The sequence below is a fragment of the Amia ocellicauda genome, chromosome 14 (assembly GCF_036373705.1).
Source record: "Amia ocellicauda isolate fAmiCal2 chromosome 14, fAmiCal2.hap1, whole genome shotgun sequence".
In the NCBI taxonomy this organism is placed as follows: Eukaryota; Metazoa; Chordata; class Actinopteri; order Amiiformes; family Amiidae; genus Amia; species Amia ocellicauda.
In genome coordinates this window covers 11,702,731-11,715,409 of record NC_089863.1, presented here as the reverse complement: position 1 = coordinate 11,715,409, position 12,679 = coordinate 11,702,731, and the positions used below count along the sequence as shown (strand labels likewise).

Sequence of the window (12,679 nt, the reverse complement as noted above, 5' to 3'; positions counted from 1 at the left end):
TGCTTGATAGTTCAATAGTCAGTCTCTCTGCAATGCGAAACATTAGTCAGTCTCCTGTGCAGTACTGTACCATCTCACCGACCAAACAGTGCCTCCCTCCTCCTCCCTCTCCTCTCTCTACTCTTTTCTTCTCTCTGCTATAGTTCCATACAGCCAGTCTCTCCGCAGCGCTGAGGCCTCAGTCAGGGCAGGACCCCTGGGAGCCGAGGGCCAAGAAAGAGCAGGCGAGAGGCGGACCACAAGTTTTAAAGATCCCTTTATTCAGACACAGCTTCGGGGAGAAAAAGTGGCTCAGTGGTGTGACAGGTACGATGATTGACACTTAAGTACGGCTCTTGGAACAGGTGCTGTGGGACAGCCTCCTCAAACACAGTGGAGGGGGAGAAAGGAGGGACATGAGGTCAGAGTCTGGAGAGATGTGTCTTAATGCTCGTAAGCGACGCAGGACCAGCAGGCCGACAGTGAGTTGATAACGTTTGATCAATGTAGCCTCTCAGATCAACACTGGACTTGTCTACTGTAGTAATGTGAATGCTTATGTATAGAATGCAGTTCAAGATCAGCCACTAGAGGTCAGTAGCGCTTTATACTTACCCCTCTCCCGTGTAAGTGGGAAGAGAAGTCCTGCTTGGGTAGAAAACACTAATGTGCAAGTTCTAATAAAGACACGGTGATTAAAGTTATACTCCTGCATCTTGGATCTCGGGTTATTACACGAGGGAGGCTGTACGATCTAAACACATCAAATAAAACACGCAGGTTATCTTACCTCAAAAATCAAAGCGCCACCACAGAACATGGCCGTTCTTATGTCCAATAGTTTCCAAAAGTTAAATGAAAATAAAGTCCAATCAAACGGAAAACAAGACAGCCTCCTAGTCTTAACATGGAGCCAGAAGTACAGTCTGTTACAGAGCATCGTGGAGTAAAAGCACCGCGTCCACAGCGGAGGTTTCAGTCAGTCCGGGGCACCGGTTAAAATCTTGCCTAGGGCACCAAATTGGTCAGGGCCGGCCCTGCTCAGCATTCACAGAACATGTGAAACTCTAAACATAGCAGACACCTGCAATGCGATGATCATACTGTGGTGTGGATATAGCCTGTCAGTGTTGCTCACCTCCAGCTCTCACAGCAGATAATACAGACTTTTGCACCTCGCCCCCCCGCCATGTCTTCACCCACATCCCCGAGATGGTGTGGGTATTGTGTTGCATGGATGTAAAACAACACCTGCAGTTAATGACATGTTACAGAAACTACACACACACACACATACAAATTGGTGCATCTTGTATGTGTGTAATGGGGTATATGAGCATGTTACAAATAGTGAAACCTTCACTGCTGGCGGTCCAGGAGGAGGGGTGGGGGGCTTGGGTGTCCTAGTATCCACCTGTACTGAAGTGATCGTGTTGTGTGCACTCCTTCACGATGCAAAATACATCAATTCGGTGAAAGACGGTTGTTAAGTGTGAACTGCCCACTGTTTTCAAAATCGGGTTGGATAGTAGAAATTGTGTAATGTGACCCTAGCATAAGTGGTACATTTCTCATTTGTTCAATACTAAACAATGTCTTTCACAAAATACTAATTTAATTAGTCTCTATATGTAGAAATTATGTACAGAACCCACATTGCAGACTATACTTAACATTTTGAATGTAGTGCAGGCACATAATCCACAGGACACAACAGTAGCAATCAACATTTTCATTTAATATGAGTAATAAAATAAATTAGTACGTCTATTGCATTCATTTACCGTAATAAATTATATAGTTATCATTATATAATGCATTCTACCCACTTACTGGATAATGTGTGGATAAGAATTCCTGTGACCTATAGACCCCTCACAGTAATTTTAGTACAGATTACAGAGTTTATTACAGTTAATACAACGTTTCAAATATTAATATTGCTGGCAAGCAACACTCAGACTGTGACTACTGTTAATAAAAAATAAAATGTTTAAAAAATGCATAAAAAAATAGATCTAAAATTGATAAATTGTAATTGTAATTGTAAATTACATAGGATATATATAGGACAAATTGCAAGACAGTAAAATATAGCTATAAGCAGTTTTAGCATACTGTATTAAGTATATACATATTAAATGTAATATTGAATGTATTTGAAAGTAAAATGGTCTTTATGTAAAGCAACAAATACATGTTAAATATTTTCCTCCTTAGTATAGTTCAATGAGGACACATCAAATGAGTTCAAAAACAGTGGCTGGGGACTTTGCCTGGGGTGAGTTTAAGAGTCTTCATCATCACTGTCATCAGAAAGTTGTTGATCATTAGAATTATAACAGGGGATGTAATTTGGGGTCAATTTAAGAAGGTCAAATTTGTTGTACATTTAATCTTCTGGTTCCTTGTTATCCATTAAGATTTTCCTGTGTGGAAAATCACGATTGCTTTGCTTGATATTATACTTTACTAACTGTAGATATCAAGTAAACCTAACTACTTACTGAAAAACTTGGACAACAGTTCTTTTTCTTTTTCTTCTGGTGCAATTTCTTCCTTTTTGGCAATTTTCTTTGTCATCTCTGCTTCTCTCTTGCTCTTCTCAAGTTTTTGAACTCTTTCCAGGAATCCTTCCTTATGTTCCTGTTTCTCTCGGTCAATTAAGAGGTCAATGTACTCAATAACAGACATTGGATTGGGCTTTAAGGCAATCTCTTCCAGTCTGGCAGCACATCTGTGTGACTCATCAATAAGATTACGTAACACAGTTCCAGTTTCAGCCAACTCATCCTGTAGCTTTGTTAACACATTTTTGGCTGTCCCTGTCTCAGAGCATGCAATCTCATATTTTGCTTTTGTCTCATAATATGTCCTCTTCTCTTTTCTGGTACAATTTTCATATTTATATTTGTGTTTATAGTGATTTCTCCAGCTGCATTTCTTTGGACAGACTGTGCAATTGAATTTTGTAATGGAATCACACCAGTATAGAATCCATTCAGGGGCACTCTCACATGGGTAGTGACAAGTCATTTCACAGATTTTACAATTGTTTGCATATTTTTCTGTGTCTTTTTTTTCCTTGACAACAACATTAACCTCATACTCAAAGTCCTTGTTTTCTTCCATCTTTCCTTTGTGTTCTTCCAGCACTTTTTGAGTCTGTCTGAGCTCCTCTTGTTTGTTTAGGGCAGCCGTGATCTGGGGCTCCAGTCCTTCTACGCAAATCTGCAGTTGCTTGCGCTCATCCAGGACTTGCTGAGTTAATTTCAAGTTCTTGGTTTCCAACTTGTCAAGTGACTGAAAAAACCTGCACATGCCTTTCTGTCCCATGTTCCAGTACATCTGGTCAAAGTCATCACTATCACTGTCATCAGAAGCTTGGGGATCAGAAGAAGGTGTTGCATACAGAGCTGAGTTGTTGAACTTGAAGTGAACTGGATTATCTTTCTTATCTTTTGTATGGGGAACCCCTGACTCACTAATGGCTTTCAGGACAGCCGGTGGCTTTCCATCTGCAAATGTAACGAGAGTCAGTATGTTCTTTTCTATGTCTTTCCCAAAGATGGACAGGATGGAGTCAAAAATATATCGCTGAGTTGGAGTGAGTCGAACAAGTGGCGCCTGGACTACAAAGCAGACTGCATCGATGTAGTGAATACCCTGTGGTGACTTAAACAACTCACAAATATTTTCACAAATGAGTCTATCTTGCTCTATTCCTCTAGTGTCTCCATACCCTGGAGTGTCAATAATAGTAATGGAGTATGGGACTTTAAACCATTGCTCATGGTAGATTTCATAAGCCGTGATTGCAGTGGTTTGACTTGATGTCTGAGATATTTTTTTGATGTCTTCATTTATAATTTCAAACCTGTACTCATCATTCCACTCTACCCCCAAGATGTATGTAATCATTGCGTTGATAAGGGTCGATTTCCCTGAACCAGTTGCTCCCAGCATCATTATTGTCCTGTTTCTGATACTTGGATTCTTTGTTCCAAAGCTACACCTTCTGATCAGACCATTCGGGTTCAGATTCGTATTGACTGTGTTCAGAATGTAAACCTCAGGACACCCCTCTCGAATCCGTCTACTATCTTTAATTATTTTTGTAATTCCTGATTTTCTAGGATCAGTGGAACTCTCGGTCATCCTGTAAAATAAGCACAGTTTGTTTAATTATTTACAATAATTAATTTTAAAGTTACTTTAAATAATAAGTACAATCTCCAAGACTCACTGCCATGTTGATTTAGTGATTTTATGCAGTCCGTGTAAATTGCGATGAAGTCATACAGTTGCAGGTTAGAAAAGTTATAACTGTGAAGTTCCCACGATACCAATCCAAATGTAATTAGTGTTAGTGAGAGATACATTTTTCGTTATATATTTTTGCCTTACGTGGGCCAGCACCTCATGGGAATGAAGACGATGCTGTACATGGATGGTTTTAAGTCATATATATAAATTATACACACACACACATATACATATACATATACAGACGGGTGACAAATTAAAGGAAAAACCTGAATAAATGAGTGGAGGAACATAACGAATGCAGATGTCTCCAAAGAGGTGTACAGCATAATACAATTAAGCAACTAACATCCTATCATGCTCTGTGGCATGTATAAATATGCTGAGCAGGCCCAGATGACCTTGATTTTGGATCAAGATGGCAAGAGGAGAGTTCCCATAGGCACAGGTCTACAGAGATGTGGAAAAAAGTAACATGGTCGGATGAATCATTCTTCACCATATTCTCAACAAGTGAGCGAGTGCATGTGTGGGACAGCAAGAGAGCGGTACAGGCCTGACTGCTTGACCCCTACAGTGAGGGGGTCCGAAGGTTCTGTTATGCTGTGGGGGGCATTTTCCTGGCATGGTTTGGGTCCACTTGTCCCCTTAGAGGGAAGGGTCACTGCAAACCATTACACAGTTATTCTGAGTAATCACCTTTATCCTATAGTGAAACATTTCTGTCCTGATGGGAGTGGTCTCTTCCAGGATGATAATGCCCCCATCCACAGGGCACAAGGGCTCACTGAATGGTTTGATGAGTATGAGAATGATGTGAATCATATTCTATGGCCTTCGCAGTCACCAGATCTCAACCCAATTGAACACCTAGGGTAGATTCTGGACCGATGTGTTAGACAGCGCTCTCCGCCACATCATCAAAACCCCAAATGAGGGAATATCTTTTAGAAGAATGGTGTTCATCCCTCCAGTAGAGTTCAGAAACTTGTAGAATCTGTACCAAGGTGTACTAAAGGTGTTCTGGGGCTCCTGGTGCACAACACCATACTGAGACACTTTATGCTGGTTTTTCCTTTAATTTGTCACCCATCTGTATCTGCTACAATAATATTTACACATTAAGTAGGGGAAGTCAATTAAAAGGGAACATGCTCATTGTCCTCATCACAGCAGCAGGATTTTTTTTTTTTTTTTTTTTTTTTTTTTAATCATAAATGAAACCCTAGAATGTAAAGCTTCGTTCATTGAACAAAAAATAGTTCAGCATTTGTCAGGCACATTTCTAATTATCATGCATTACATCTTAATGTTCTATTGTAAAGAAACATTTTATTAAGGTGGTTTATGAAAATGGTTTCATGGTAAAATGTTTGTATAAGCTGAAAAGGGTAACTGTGTGGCGTTTATAATTAAGTTCATGCAACCAATGTTTTAACAAATGATTTTAAGCAAATACATAGCAAATAAACATGCAGGTATAAATGCAGGTTGTAACAGGAATCTTACCTTGTATCACACTTAGATCCCTTTTGTTTGGAGGTATTAATTGAGGTATGACTCGCCATAACAACACCAAGCTGTAGACTTCTCCACTCAATTCACACTATCTGTAAACACCAGCACCTGTTGATCAGAATACGCACGTCATATATAGAGCCCTAGATTTTGCATTTATTGATTTTCTAAACTGTATTTCAGTTGTCATGCTGTGAGAGGCCAATAGCCTTCTCAGTAACTGTTTATTGAGACATCTTTAACCATCAACCCATTACATTAGTGCAATATATTTCATTAAATTTCATTAATCATTCTGGGTCAATTACAAGGAAATGGAAATGGAAATAGAATTGTAATGCAATATAATATAATACGCTGTGAACGGGACCGCAGCTCTTGGACAGTGAGGCGGTGCTGGGCTGCGGTGTGGGAGGTGCGGGGTCCAAACTTCCGCCTGTGCATTACATTCATTATGCTCTGTAAAATCATTCAAACCCACGTCGTATGAAATGTTTAGTTTAGATAAAAGGTTTGGGTCTCGTTTGGGGAAAAAGTACAATGTGAAATGCAATTTAGCCATAGCTATTTATTTGTTGTCATACATACATTTTCGTACACAATTGTCTTGGGTTTAAAATATTTGTAAATATATACATTTAATTTAATACTGTTTGTGTGTGTGTGTGTGTGTATATATAGTATAGTGTGTGTATATATATATATATATATATATATATATATATATATATATACACTCACCTAAAGGATTATTAGGAACACCTGTTCAATTTCTCATTAATGCAATTATCTAACCAACCAATCACATGGCAGTTGCTTCAATGCATTTAGGGGTGTGGTCCTGGTCAAGACAATCTCCTGAACTCCAAACTGAATGTCTGAATGGGAAAGAAAGGTGATTTAAGCAATTTTGAGTGTGGCATGGTTGTTGGTGCCAGACGGGCCGGTCTGAGTATTTCACAATCTGCTCAGTTACTGGGATTTTCACGCACAACCATTTCTAGGGTTTACAAAGAATGGTGTGAAAAGGGAAAAACATCCAGTATGCGGCAGTCCTGTGGGCGAAAATGCCTTGTTGATGCTAGAGGTCAGAGGAGAATGGGCCGACTGATTCAAGCTGATAGAAGAGCAACTTTGACTGAAATAACCACTCGTTACAACCGAGGTATGCAGCAAAGCATTTGTGAAGCCACAACACGTACAACCTTGAGGCGGATGGGCTACAACAGCAGAAGACCCCACCGGGTACCACTCATCTCCACTACAAATAGGAAAAAGAGGCTACAATTTGCACAAGCTCACCAAAATTGGACAGTTGAAGACTGGAAAAATGTTGCCTGGTCTGATGAGTCTCGATTTCTGTTGAGACATTCAGATGGTAGAGTCAGAATTTGGCGTAAACAGAATGAGAACATGGATCCATCATGCCTTGTTACCACTGTGCAGGCTGGTGGTGGTGGTGTAATGGTGTGGGGGATGTTTTCTTGGCACACTTTAGGCCCCTTAGTGCCAATTGGGCATCGTTGAAATGCCACGGCCTACCTGAGCATTGTTTCTGACCATGTCCATCCCTTTATGACCACCATGTACCCATCCTCTGATGGCTACTTCCAGCAGGATAATGCACCATGTCACAAAGGTCAAATCATTTCAAATTGGTTTCTTGAACATGACAATGAGTTCACTGTACTAAACTGGCCCCCAGAGTCACCAGATCTCAACCCAATAGAGCATCTTTGGGATGTGGTGGAACGGGAGCTTCGTGCCCTGGATGTGCATCCCACAAATCTCCATCAACTGCAAAATCCTATCCTATCAATATGGGCCAACATTTCTAAAGAATGCTTTCAGCACCTTGTTGAATCAATGCCACGTAGAATTAAGGCAGTTCTGAAGGCGAAAGGGGATCAAACACAGTATTAGTATGGTGTTCCTAATAATCCTTTAGGTGAGTGTATATATATACACACCTTGATTTAACTAAGGGTAAGTTCATTTCCTGAACATGTCACTGAAAATACACGCATAATTATGGATTATGGATTAGGGAAATAAATGACATTGTTTGAGATGATATTGTTGGTTATCTACAATTTTGTCGATGTCTGTTCTACCTGAAAGCAATGCACATTTCACTGTAAATAAATCGTTGCCAGAAACACATTGAATAGTAGTTGCATTCTTGTTGATCCACCTCGCAAGTAGATTTCCACCCTGAAACTTTTGCCCCGTTTCCACTGGCTGAGCGTCCGGACGCGCCGGTTCAGAGCCGGTTAACTGGCCGCTGCTGGACGCGCCGTGACGTCCGTCCACTGAGGACACGAGTCTCTATCAGAGGAGTGAGTCTGACTGAGACACAGGAGGACAGCAGACACAGTGTGTCGGAAATATAATCTCAAGAGCCGAGCGATCACGAAGAAATTACAGTTGTATTAGCAGCATGGAGTGAAATCCAGTACAGAGACAATGACTGATACAGTTCATATCAGTGCATTAAACACTGTGATTCACAGACTAGTGACAATAAACTGAAGGATAATAATGTATTAAACTGTATGACAGCTGGCCGGTGTTCAGGCTGTGTGTGTGAATGTGTGCAGGACAATCCAGACACAGTCAGTGTGAAGAACACGAGTCATTAACGTGTCCATTTACAATTAAATTAATGAATAAATGAATACAGCAGATCTGGGTTTCCTCTAAAACATAAGGACTGGTTTAATAAATGCGTCCATAAACGCCATGACTGAGACGCGCACTTTAGTTCAATTAAAGCTGCTCTATTGTATCCGGATGATTAATGTGAAACGTGTGTATTGTGTTTCAAGTGTAACTTGCCCTGGTTAAGGATCTGATAAGTACATTATAAATAATACGGCAAATAGTATCGTTTGCAGTTACAGATCTGTAGTAAGAGTAATAAGTGAAGGGAGTCACTGTGCGTTTAAAATACATATATACCAGCACAAATGATGACGATAATAATATCAATACATATTCGCTATGTAGTATTATTGTTGCACATGAAACGTATTCTTATGGGAACATGCTTGTGTGAATATAATGTTGTCTCTACACGTCCAGCTCTTCTAGTATCTCTAACAGAAACGTGTATTTATTCGCTGTTTCCAGTCCTGTAAAGCACAAATAATAAAACAGACACACAGTCCTCTCTGGTCAGGTGAGTCGCTCGCAGTGTTTCTGTCTCAAACCCGCAGTCGCTGCTGCTCATCAGGACGGATCTCAGCGGCTGCTTTACAAACAGCTCTGGACTGCGGCGCTCAAACCAGCGGAGCCGAGACACTAGAAGAACAGAATCTGATATGAACCAGTTTTCACCAGGGATTTGGGCTTGATTTGAGCTCGGACATGTCACATCTACGGCCCACACTTGCTCAGTCTGCTACCAGAGATCAACATCCCCTGAGTTATAATTGCTTCAGCCTTCCTCAGCTCCATGTCCTATTATTCAATTATCATTGCACAACACCATGTGCACTTGTTTGTTCCCCATTTGTTCAGCATCTCCACCACTGGTATCCTGCTTCCCCCTCCTCTGCATATAAACCCCTCAGTGACTTCCATTCAATGCTCTGTCTTGTTTACTTCCGAGTCCTCATTCACAGAAATCATGTCGCGTGTCTGCTGGGATGTTTTCTGCGGTTACCCGATTTCTACGGAAGCCGAGGAGTGCAAAAGCAAAACAAACTCGTTAACAGGACGTTGCAGCAACCAGAGAAGAGAAAGTGCTGGTAACATTTGAAACACATAAGCGTTAAACGAAAGGTTTATCCAGTAATCAGCCAATTAGATGAAAGCGGGAAAGCCTCTAAACTTGAACACAACTTGAACATGGAGCAAGGATTTCTCAAGTAAGATATATATATATATATATATATATATATATATATATATATATATATATATATATATATATAGTGTAGGCTATTGAAAGCGTCTTTGCTGCTTGAATGTTTAACTGCTATATACTGTAGAAATTGACGACGGTATATAATTAGAATATAAGCACATTCCTCTAAAGGAAAAATATTTGTGAGAGTTCATTCATTTAAATGAGTAATTCATGGCTAGTTTAACTCAAATATTTTACTAGCAAAATATTTTAGTGCAGAATAACACAATTGTATTATGTGTGCATTAATCAATTGTATTATCAAAATAGTAACTACAATTAAAATATTTTATCAGTGACCGTTGACGATTTTTGAAATTTGAAAAATGTCAGAATGCATCAGGTTTTTTTTATTTATCTTTAATTGAACTGGAGACCTGTATAAAACATATTGTAAAAACTGTGGGTGTGTATAAAAGTGCTCTCTAACCATAACTTGCATGGAACTAGTTTTAAAAAGATTGATAGCATTTTTAAAATCTGTTTTTCAGGTGGTTTAATATACACTCTTAGAAGTAATGTGTAGAAATTCTACACAAAAAATGTGTTAATAGTACTGTGACACATTTTGTGTTATTTTCTACACAATATGTGCAGGGTACTGTCTTTCTTGAAAGTATTGTCTTTTCTTTCATGTTTCTTGAACACATGAAAATAAAGTAATTCCAGCCAAATAATTCCATTCCAGTTTGATGTTTTCATTCTAGGTTCATCCTGAAGCTGCACAGTGTTTTTTCCTGATTTTGTATAGTTAACACCAAGAAAGTATATTTTAGTTGTTTTCTTTCTTCTCCCTCAGATTGACTCTGTCACCACTCACTCTCTCTCTTTCTGTGGTTGTTTGTATTTGCTGATTAAATTGATGTTTAAGGAATGTTGACAATTCGACATTGATTCCATTTGCAAATCCAATACATTTTCAATGTATATTCAACGTTGAAATATGTATTTTCTAATGTATTTTGCCTGCTGGGGTAATATTGCAGTATTTCATATTTTGCGATTTCAAAATTACAGAAGAAAAAAAAATAGATACCTGAATGAAAACTTGTTTGTGGTAGGTTGATCAGGATGCTGAGTTTCTTTGCAACCGCTCTGTGCTGCTCTGGTGAAGAGATCTGCTTTATATACCATCCCCTGTTCCTACCCCACATCCTGAGATGTAAACAGATAGCACAGACTTGCATTATGCTGCTTGAGGCGATAAAGATCGGTTAACAAACAGTCTTTCCCGTAAATGGAGACATTTACTGAATAGCGACTTCAAATTAAAGTGAAAGCGCAAAGAGAAACTGTCACTACAATACACTGAAGCTCAGCTGACAGCTTAGGGCAATGGTTCCCAACATTATTTAGGGAAGGTCCATTTAGACCAGGGGTTCCCAATGTCTGGTGATGGATGGCCAATTTCCAACAGAACATTATCAGAAAGTGTAACAATATAATAAAGATTCAGAAAAGGGGGGTTGAAGGTTGGCTTTGTGGGGCCACACCAAACATCCTTGAGGGCCGCATTTGGCACCCGGGCCGCACTTTGGGAACCCCTGATTTAGACAATGTAATCTTTACTTTGGGGTGCTGACAGTTTGAGGAGCGGGGGCCTGGCCCTGGTCACATTTCCTTTGAAAGCACAAACATACAAAAAACATAGCAGTACAGCCATTGACCATCTTTGGCTGTGAAAATTTTACTGAATTCTATCTATATCTGCATAGACAAAATATAGACATAATTTTAATTCGTACAACTCTAACTCCCCCAAAACATTCACCAGACCAGTCATCGTTGAGTGAAGGGAGTTCTTAATCAACTTTAGTTGTGAAAAGCTGCGCCCGCCACTTGCAACGGTGCACCTGAGCTGACTGTCATCAGTGTATTGAATGGGACCAAAATCAAGAAAAATCAGGCTGCTGGAATGGTATCTTTTGGTCTCCCATGAGCCACACATGGGGTCCGTTTGGTAATTATGAATGAATGACTCGAGTCACAAAGACAAAAGACTTGGATTCAGACATTTTCCATGACTGGTCTTTATAATTACCACTTAATTTAGCATAAGCTATTATTCCTTTGCAAAGTATAAAGATAAATAGCAAATAGTAAGAAGATTACAATGTTGTATAGAGAAACACTGCACACTGCTTTGCTTCTAACATGAGTACAAGCTGGCAGCAGTAAAATTCACCCCCCCTCCAACTGAAAGCGAACTGCAGTTAAACATGCAAATATGAGAGACTGATTGGTGGCAAAACATGACAACGATGTAGGCTACCAAATTAAAAAACAAACAACAGACAAAAACTCAGACAATATATATTACTAATTGTTTACTAAAAGGGACGTTTGGATCTGAGCACACCAATAGAACAGCAGGTACGTTTGCAAAACAGTGTTATTATCCACACAATACAGGAAAAGACAATACAGGCAAAAGGCAAAGCAGGGCATGAAGTCTGTAGCTTCCAAAACAAACAAATACAAATAAAGACTAGAGTAAAAAGAGTTATTATAATAAAACCTAATGTATGCCTTTATGTCTTTAATAAAAACGGTTGAATGGTCATAAAATCCTAAATACTAAAATACTCTTTTTCTCTCTCATGTAGGTCACAGAAGCTTCCTGCAGGTTCTCCTGGAATGGAGGGAGGCTCATTTTGAAAAAGTTTGAGATCCCCTGGTCTACACAGAGTTATATAAAACTGCAACATGTGTAATACATTTCAGTCAGGACCTTTGCTTGACAGACTTCAAACTACACATCATAGGGTGCTGCTGACTATGACTGAGTCTGGGGCAAAACATTGTAAACCACTAAACATACGTCATTGTAACGGGATCAGGAAAACCGGTGATAAGGGGCCCCCATTTCAGATCCTGCTTAGGGCCCCCAAAAGGCTAGAAATGGCCCTGGAGTTCCTGTTTGGGGAAAGGGAAGTGTATGCTTATATTAAATAAAGCACACTTCTTGTCTTAAACTATTTCATTCAAGTTTATTAAGCTAAG

General features: G+C 39.6%; 1 long non-coding RNA gene across 1 annotated transcript; it reads right to left on the bottom strand.

Annotated features, from left to right (window-relative positions):
* Window positions 1–1,719: 1,719 nt before the first annotated feature.
* Window positions 1,720–10,790, bottom strand: LOC136768711 (uncharacterized). Its single transcript, XR_010822015.1, has 3 exons — window positions 10,713–10,790; window positions 5,755–5,871; window positions 1,720–4,138 (listed from the first exon to the last, which is right to left on the bottom strand). It is a non-coding gene; the product is annotated as an uncharacterized LOC136768711 (long non-coding RNA).
* Between the last annotated feature and the right edge of the window lie 1,889 nt (window positions 10,791–12,679).